The following is a 9,587-nucleotide window of genomic DNA, read 5'->3' as shown; positions in this document are numbered from 1 at the left end:
CACCTTCAATTCTATTTCCACTTTCCACAAGACCAACTGTCATCCCATGCTAACTCGATCCAAAATTGGAACACTCAAGAAAAAGGCATTTACCGTCTCTGCTCCAGCCGAACCACGTACAGTCAAGCAAGCCTTACAAGACCCTCATTGGCACCAAGCAATGGAGGTTGAGTACACAACTCTACTAAAAACAAATACCTGGACTTTGGTTCCATCTCCTCCACATGGAAATGTAATCGGCTGCTAATGGGTTTTTAAACTTAAATACAAACCAGATGGAAACATTAACCGCTATAAGGCTCGACTTGTTGCCAAAAGCTTCACTCAGATTCCGGGAGTTGATTATTTTGAAACCTTTAGCCCGATGGTTAAGCTTTCGACCATTCATATTGTTCTCTCTCTTGCATTATCTTTTCAGTGGCCAATACGCCAACTAGACATTCAAAACGCCTTCCTCAATGGAGATCTCCAAGATGAAGTATACATGCATCAACCTCTTAGCTTTGTGAACACCCAAAACCCGTCTCATGTATGTTGTCTTCACAAGGCGCTTTATAGACTCAAACAAGCTCCTTGAGCGTGGTTCACTAAGCTCAGCTCCTATCCACTCACATTTGGTTTTCAAAATTCCCGGGCTGATACCTCGCTCTTTTTCCATCACACAACTACAGATTTACTCATTATACTCATTTATGTTGATGACATTCTTATCACCGGGAGAAGCACAGCTCAGGTCTTCTCCTTCATCAAACACCTCAGCAACACATTTACTCTTTGTGATCTCGGGAATCTTAACTATTTTTTGGGAGTTGAAGTCACTTCTTAGTCAGATTCTCTTCATCTTAGTCAGCAAAAATATATACAAGACTTGTTACATAGAACTAACATGGTTAATGCCAAACTAGTACGCACACCTGGACCTCTCGAGCAGCAACTTTCTCTTGTTGATGGAGATCCTCTTCCAAATGCTTCCTTATATAGAAGAACTGTTGGAGCACTTTAATACATTACCATCACCCGTCCAAACCTTGCATTTGCTGTAAATAAAGCATGCCAATTCATGGCACACCCAACCACAACCCATTGGAATGCAGTTAAATGAATTCTACGCTATCTCAAAAGCACCTCCTCTCATGGTCTTTCATTACATGCCTCCTTATCCTTTGAACTCCAAGGCTACACTGATGCCGACTGGGCATCATCCCCAGATGATCGTTGTAGTACCGGAGAATACTGCATATTTTTTGGACCAAATCTCATCTCCTGGTCTTCCACTAAACAAAAGGTAGTCTCTCGTAGCAGCGCTGAATCGGAATATCGAGCTCTTGTTTCCCTCACAACTGAAATTACATGGGTGCAAGCATTATTAAAAGAACTATGTATCTCTCAAACAACTATCCCTTTGCTCTGGTGTGATAATCAAAGTGTTACAGCCTTAGCGGCCAACCTTGTTTCTCATGCATGTTCCAAACATGTGGAATTAGATCTTCACTTCATTCGTGATAAGGTTCTACGTCAAGAAATTCAAATTCAATATATCCCATCCACAGATCAAGTAGCTGACATCTTCACCAAGCATTTACCAAGCTCACAGTTCATCACTCTCCATACAAAACTCTATGTGGTTCCTTGCTCTATGAGCTTGCGGGGGGATGTTGAACCTCAAAACAGTCTCACAACTAACTACCAAACTCCACCAGAAAACTCCTCATTTGCACCAGATAACAGTCCCGTTTGTTATTCTGTTATGGCTTAACTAATGTACTTATAATTTGTTAGTTAGTTATCTCATCTTCAAGATGTGAATAAATAGGTTGTAATAGTGTAGAAAATGATATGGAATGATAAGAAACCTTCCTGCAAAATCCAGTTTCTTATACAACCAACCTGCCTGCAAAACCCTAAGAGGAATTGCTAGATAGAAGAGAGCTGTGAAGATTTTTCCTCGCCCCACTGTTGGACCACTTCACCCACTCATGCATGGACAAACTTTACATAATAACATGATCAAAGCTGGCAAGGGATTCTCTCTGGAAGAGTTCAAAACAGCAAGCATCCCAAAGAAACTGGCAACCAAACTGATCACATCCTACTAACCTTCACACCCCCACCATGTCCATCACCTTCCTATCTTTCATATCCCAACACACCCATCACCACACCCATCTTCTCACACCTCATACCCAGCTGAATTTGTCATCCACGTCCTCCTACCCATATTCATACCTATCTTTCACACCCACCATACCAACCATTAACAGCAAGTCTAACACTAACCTATCTCCAAGTCCACAGATTAATAATTCATACCCATTCTAATGCAGTGCAGTCAACCCCTAATACCGTGAGCAAGCACCCAATTTCTATGTCCAAAAGCCAAACTAAGGTGTTGAACCCAATACTCTTACCTTTTCCACTATCCACAAGACTACAAAGGTTGTAGGAAAGAGTAGAGAAGCTACCACCTTGTTCTATCATCGACGTCTTGCTTTGTTCCTCCAATCCTTTGCAACAATGTCGTTAATCAGATGATTGGGAGTGGATTACAAGGTGTTGATTTCTATGCAATAAATACATATTTTCAAGCTCTATTGCATTATGCCGCTTCAAACACTCTCCAAATTAGAGAACTTTTGACTCGTGGACTAGGTATGGGTGAAAATCCACATGGAATAGTAGGATAATGGTCATTATTTCAATGTTAACGAGGAAGGCCACTTTCAGTTTCTCAGCAGCCCAAGCTTGTAGCAATGTCCTCGGTAAGAAATCCTCAGGAGATGAGGATAGGTGGTGACCTAGTTCCGAATGTTCCCCTTAGTCATGCTGGCAGATTGAATGTTTTAGCGGGTCAGGACATGTGTAACATGTACAACCATGCAACTGGTGATACAGGATTTTCAAATGATGCTTTGATGTGACCTCCTTCAATGATGATTGGAACTTCAAAGAACCCTCAGTTAAAAGAACCCCAAGCCATCAGAGGTCTACATGGTGTGTTTCCACTAAAAATGAGTTGACTTCACATTGAGAATTTTCCTCATCAAATGACAGCACCACCGGCTCCAATAGAGCAATCTCAACGCAGTTGCACCCTTGGGGACCCACTCTTGCATGGTTTGCATGGTCGCCTTTGGCATGCATTCTTGTTGGCGGGCGCCCTCCCTTTTTATTTCATCATCTTTGATTTTAAAATAATTTCCCAATTTCTAGTTTTCAAATAGTTTTCCAATTTCTAGATTTCCAAATAATTTTAACTTTTCGAATTTTCATCCTTAGATTTTTTTTAGGTTGCAAAAATCCATTTTCCAATAAAATTTTGTGGCCATTTTCTTCAGCAAGCCATTTTCACATTTTCTTTGATTTTTTTTTAAATATTTTGAAATAAGCGGGAATTTTATTCTATAATTCCGAATAATGGAAATTCATGGAATTAATTCATGCTAAAATAAATTGGGTAGTGGTGGGGCCTAACATATAAGATTTTCCCATTGATTGATTGATTGTCACACATGATTGACTTGCTCCACTACATGACATGCATGTGATTGTTCTATATCTGTGTACTAACCTTGTCTCTTATGATAGCATTCAACTTGTGACTAAGGTACACCTCGTACCCGATTATGTTTATTTATTTACTTGTTATCATGTACGTTATGCTTTCACACCTTTGATTACTATTCGACATCCACGATTATTCTATCAATTGCCACCATTGCTTCACCTTATTAGTAGAGACCCATTTTAGGGGCTTAGAGGGGTGCTACGGTTTTTACCATACCTTCCCAATAGGTAACCCGACCCTCGGACCCAGATTCGATTTTTTACGGACCCGTTTTTCTAAATAAAGAGTCACATTTAAGGTTTTTTTTCTTATTTTGTTTACCCTTTAAAAATAAAACAAAAATAAGTGAGGACTTCAAATCATTTTTTAAACAATAAATCATTTTCAAATAAAAAGTGAGTTCACCATCGAGTGGAAGCGTATGAGCAGAAATACGGGGTCCACAATAATATAAATTAAAAAGAATTAGAAATTGCATTAATAACTTCTCATTATATTTTTATAACTTTTAATTACCAAAAAAACAACATAATTTATCACATAACTTAAATTTATATGAATTTTATATATTTCACATAACTTCTAGTTATATATATATATTTTTTTTTCATAACTTCGAAAAATCAAATAAGAAATAGCATAAAGTAAAATTTAATTACATACATTTCACGTCAGAAAGAAAGTACTTTTTAATTTCAATCTTCTAAAAAAACTAATAAGAGTTCTCTCAATTGTGGAGAATTATGAAAAACCTTTGTCATTAGAAATTCATTAACCGGAGTATTTCATTTATGGGAGTTGGGAAAATTAAAATTAAATATAATAATTATGATGTCATTAAAAATTACTCATATACATTTATAATAATTTTAATAACTTATTTATTTATTTATTTAGGAAAGGCTTATAAAATTAATTGATATTTAAAAAAAATTGTAAACAATTTAACTCAAAATAAAATTTATAAATTTAAAATTGCTCAAATATAAAATATGAATATCAAAGAAAGAAAAACAATATAAAATGTTAAATTATTAAAAAATTTGTAAAGTCTTTCTAAAATTAGCAATAATAATAATAATAGAAGTTTTAAATAAAAATAAACTTATATGCGTTAGAAAGAAAAAGTCAGAGAAGTGAATTATATATTGACTGTAAGTAATGTGGAATATATATCCGAGGACCGAGAAGGGCTGGTAAGAGTTGGGGGTGTCACCGGAGCTGAAACCGAAGGATAAGGGCTTTGGTTGGCTGACAGGTAAGATTGGTTTCTTCTTCGATCTCATTCTCAATATCTCATCATGTTCACTCACGGAACCATGTATTTACTGTTTGCCTCACCTAAATTCCTCAATTATTCATCTTAACATCCATATTTTGCTTTTTACTTGGGATCATTTTCATATTTGCGATTATAATCTTGTTATTGTTTGTGCGATTTTGAATGAGTTTGGGCATGAGATTGCTCTCTGTTTGGTTGTTGGGAAATTGTTGCCCAAGGGTATTTGTGTGACTGGTGTACTGTAAATTTTCTGCTATGTTTGGCTGCTGAGAAGTTGCAGTAGAAAGTTGTTTCTGTAATTGATTTCGGTAATTAACTATTTGGTTGGAAGTTGGAACAGTAATTTCCATCTGCTTCCTCCGCCTTTTTTTTTGTCTGAGTGCTGTTCTGTTTAAACCTAGTTTTTAAGAATGAATTTTCTCTATAAAGAATGTTATTTTAGAGGGCATTATAAATGTTGAGTTGGTTTTTTTACAGGCTTCTGGTGAATTAATATGATTATGGGTTATGAATTAAAAAAGGATTGTAGGTGATGTGGAGTTAGGTGAAGGACAGTTTTTCTTTCTTTCCAATAATTCTTCATTTTCTAGAGGAAAAAAGGAGGTTGGATGGTCAGTGTAACAGCATTATCAGGATAAAATGGAAGTCCTTTTACAATGAGGCTTTTGAATTTGCTTTGACTAGGCAGTCCATGGTATTGGCATGCTTCAAATCCCTTCTCTTTAAACTGGTGTCAGATTGATTATTTAGGCTGTAATTGTGATGAATTTTCTTGAAGGATTGAACAAGATAAGACTATCTAGAATAGTGGAAGTTTTAAGCCAGGGTTGGTCATGGTGTTGAGTTGAAGGCTTAGTTTGTAATTGTGATGAACTCTCCTGAAGTATTGAGAGAAAAGGATTATTTTGTTTATAGAGAGGCAATTGGAAAGTAGGGGTGGTTTTGAAATGGATGAACAAAATTGGCCTCAGCATCTTGAGTTTGATGCTTGAGCATCTGGTTCATGCTATATATAGATCAATAGGTCTGAGTTGGTTCTAGTGATGTAGTAAGAGTCTCGAATAAGGTGACTAGTGTGGAGATTCTGGTGGACTTCTTGCATAATTAATGGGGGATCGATTTCCAACTAGCTAGGTTTTTTGGCATTTTGAATGATTGGATCCATTGTCTTGTATCCTAAGATATATGTCATATTTCCAAAGTTAGTGGTTGTTTAGACTTTCTAAGTCAGTCTTACTTGGTGATAAAGTTTTGAAATACTACAAATACATTGCATGTTTTAAGATAATGCTTAAATCATTGAACAAGGAAACAGCCCATAGGCTTTTTAGTTACTTTAAGATCTATTTTTGGTTGCTTAGCACCTTGCAGGAGGATTTTACTAAATGTCATCTAAGAAACTTAGACTTTGATACTATCCAGTCAACTCTCCTTCCTCTTGGAAGTGGAGTTGGTGCTTAAGCTTTGATGGTGGAGTAGCTCTTCATCACCTTCCAATTTGATAGTGGATATGAAACCTTGCAGCTGTATTGAGTATCTTCTTAAAGCAACCCATTCATTGCAAAGAAGATATAAGTTTGTAGCAAGCTGTCATCCTCAAATGGTTGAAGTGAAACTTTCACAACGATTAAACTCAAGTTTTCTTTATTTGGAGGATTCAATTATGGTTTGGGAGTAATTATCAATCCATGATTAAAATTCTGAAGATGGACATCTGATTGTTCCCAATGGTGAAATGAAGAGGAACCTACTTGACATGGTTATTGAGTCTTTTGATTTGATGAATGCACAAGTAAATGAGGAATGGTTTGATTTAAAAGTTAATGCATCAAATCATTCAACATCATTGATCCCTTATTTTTGTGATGGTGTGAAAATTATCTAAATTTGATATCCAAAGCATTCCTTGTTCTTTTGGAGTAGAAGGTTCTCATCAGCTGTTAAGCTGAAGAAAGCATCCAAAGGAAGTGTGACTGAGACATCCAAGACTTACTGAATGAAGACCACCCTTTAAGCTCTTAAAGTTCTTTTAAAAAATTTTAATTTCTTGGATTAGCATGCAGGAGGAGTTTCTTAATATTTCCTCCAAGAAAGCTAGGATATGACTGCACTTGAAGTAACTTCCAGGATCTTTCATTTGTAAAGTTGGGGCCTGATTTTTCCACTGTAACCTAGACGCTAAAAATCCAATTGCAGCCTTGCCCTTCCCATAGAATTGTTTAAAATTCTCCCTTTCATATCTTTTGTTTAATATTTTTATCTAGTTCCTGGAGGTGGGGAATTTCTTTTACATCAAGGGGAGAGATTAGGGATCCTGTTATCCTTTTATTTTTCCTTTTCCCTGGAAAATGGCAAAATTGGTGGGGCCACTGCCTAAGAGGTGACCCTTCTATACTGATGGTATGGATTAGTATGCTATGCTAATTATATTACTCCAAATAGGATTAAGCTCAGATTCAACCATTACTTTTTGAAGTCAGAGAGTTGATGGTTGGCTTGAGCCCTAGGTAAGTTCATGCCCACCCTTGCAAGTTGCAAGGTTTTAGTAATAGTTGGCTCTGCCCAGTTTGTTTCCTGGCCACCCTTGCAATTTGCAAGGCCTTTGTATAACTGAGGAACTAACTTTTGCAAGATGGGTATGAACTTTATATGATGGAAACGGTCTATCTTAATTGATAATTTTGGGTTTTTATAGGGAAAAATGGACATGGATGAAGATAGGATTATCATTTTTCTGACCAAGTTTAGAAGGTTTTGCCCTGTCTCAGAGATTTTTGATAAATTGCTTAATATTGGTCCATTGGGATCGATAACTTAAGTAGTGTTTTCAGTTAAAGGTGGTACAATATACTAGTAGTTTCCTTTTCTGGCTTGGAGAGAATCTATCATCTAACTCAACTACACAATCATATAATGGGAAGCATGACTTTGAACCTAATCTTGAAATTGACTATTATGTTCAATATTTTCCTGTTTTGTTCTAAAAATTTTAAAAGAATGCTGTCATCATTTAAGAGCATGTAATTATTTAAAGCCAGTCAAAGAAAAAATAGTACAGGTATTGCATTAGTACGACCAACTAATCTGATGAATCATCTGCCCATGTAAAAATTCAGTTTTTAAGACAGGTTCTCATGAATTCAAAAATTGGAGTCACCATTTGGATGTGAGCATGGCAAATTCTATTGTTGGAACCAAACAAGCCAAACAGCGCATGGTTTTTGCTTTTGAGTACTACTTCAATGCATTCACATGGGCATGAAATTCTTTCATGTCAAAAAGTTTACTATTATTTTTCAGATGGACAAAGGTTGGCAAATTGCCTATGAAAATGTTGAGGGATTATGTTGTGGTCTGAGCTATTTATAAGTGGCATTATTGTCAATTTCCCAGCTAAGATCAATTATTTTTCTCTCTTATCCATCAACTGTTTACTTCAAATTTCTCAAACACCTCTTGCTGACTGATATTTTGAAGTTGGTCAGGTTCTCTTACTATGGGAAACAAGCCTGTGAAAGAAGAAAAGGAAGAGATTTTCTTGAAGATTGTTCCTCCTTTGGACCGTGCATATGTTCGATGGCTAGCTAGGGATCTTGAGAGGATTCATGGCTTTACACCAAAAAATCCCCGTGCGGTCAAGCCTCCAGATCATTATATCGAGTACATGCGTTTGAATGGATGGCTGGATGTGAATTTGGATGATCCTGATCTTGCTCATTTATTCAAATAGATGATCGTAAGATGTTGTGGCCTTTTGCTTTTTAGCCTGTTCTTGAATGCACCATGTTGGTGTTAATGCATCATAGGAATATTTCCAGATAAAAATGATTGAATATTGGATCTCATAAGGCTGTTATGATGAGGAAATTCAAAATTATGTAAATCAATTCAGGTAGTTTTTGTCAGTATTTTCTGTCATCTGATCTTGAGATGATGTGCCATTTACAGGCCACCGGTCGCGGCGAGTTGATTTCAAAAAACAATTATATATATATCGTCTTTTTAAAATAAATTTAGAATTACCAGATTTTTGGAATTTTTTAAAAATACATATGTAATCTTGAGAGGAAAAAAAATAAAATAAAATCTAGAGATAGAGATTTCTGCACAAATATTCATCAATAAACTAGACAAATTTATGGAGACTTGCTATGAGTTGGACCTAACTGTGTAATGGGATTCAAAATTGGGCAGACCTAATGGAGGTTTTGGGAACCATCTTTGACTTAATAACCTAATTTAAGTTGTTAAGTATGTTTGGAACAATAATTTAATGATATGACTTAAAGTCAAAAATAATTTTAAGTAATAAGTAAAAATAATTAATTTATTATTAAGTTTATAATTTTATTTTACCTTTTTATCCTCATTCGTTCTAATTACTTCAACGATCTCTTTTGTTACTCTATGACCTTCATTGTTACTCGATTTCCTTTACCCTAATTATAATTTATGAGTATAAATATATCAATTTGATAATTTAGAATAAATTTTAAGTTAATTTTATCGAATAACTTTAATACTTAAACTAAAATTAAGTAATAAATTTTAAGTTAACAACATAAATATAATTTACTTTAAAGTCAACAAATAATAAATATTAATTTTCTCCAAACACCCACTTAACTTATATTGGTCCTCACATTTTCATGTATGCTACTTTTAAGGAAAAATGATTTACATAACTTTAGTTGAATTTTAAAATTAGTATTTTTTAAATAATTTTAATATTTAAATTAA

The 9,587-nt window shown here is 35.2% G+C and overlaps 1 non-coding gene across 1 annotated transcript; it reads left to right on the top strand.

Moving 5' to 3' along the window:
- The first annotated feature begins 4,698 nt into the window (after positions 1-4,698).
- On the top strand, positions 4,699-8,752 carry LOC100263775 (uncharacterized). The gene is made up of 2 exons (XR_009465921.1): positions 4,699-4,823; positions 8,333-8,752. It is a non-coding gene; the product is annotated as an uncharacterized LOC100263775 (transcript).
- The last annotated feature ends 835 nt before the right edge of the window (positions 8,753-9,587 follow it).

This window comes from Vitis vinifera, chromosome 6, assembly GCF_030704535.1.
Source record: "Vitis vinifera cultivar Pinot Noir 40024 chromosome 6, ASM3070453v1".
NCBI classification, from domain to species: domain Eukaryota; kingdom Viridiplantae; phylum Streptophyta; class Magnoliopsida; order Vitales; family Vitaceae; genus Vitis; species Vitis vinifera.
The sequence above is the reverse complement of the archived record's forward strand: the minus strand, read 5'-3'. Positions and strand labels throughout refer to the sequence as shown.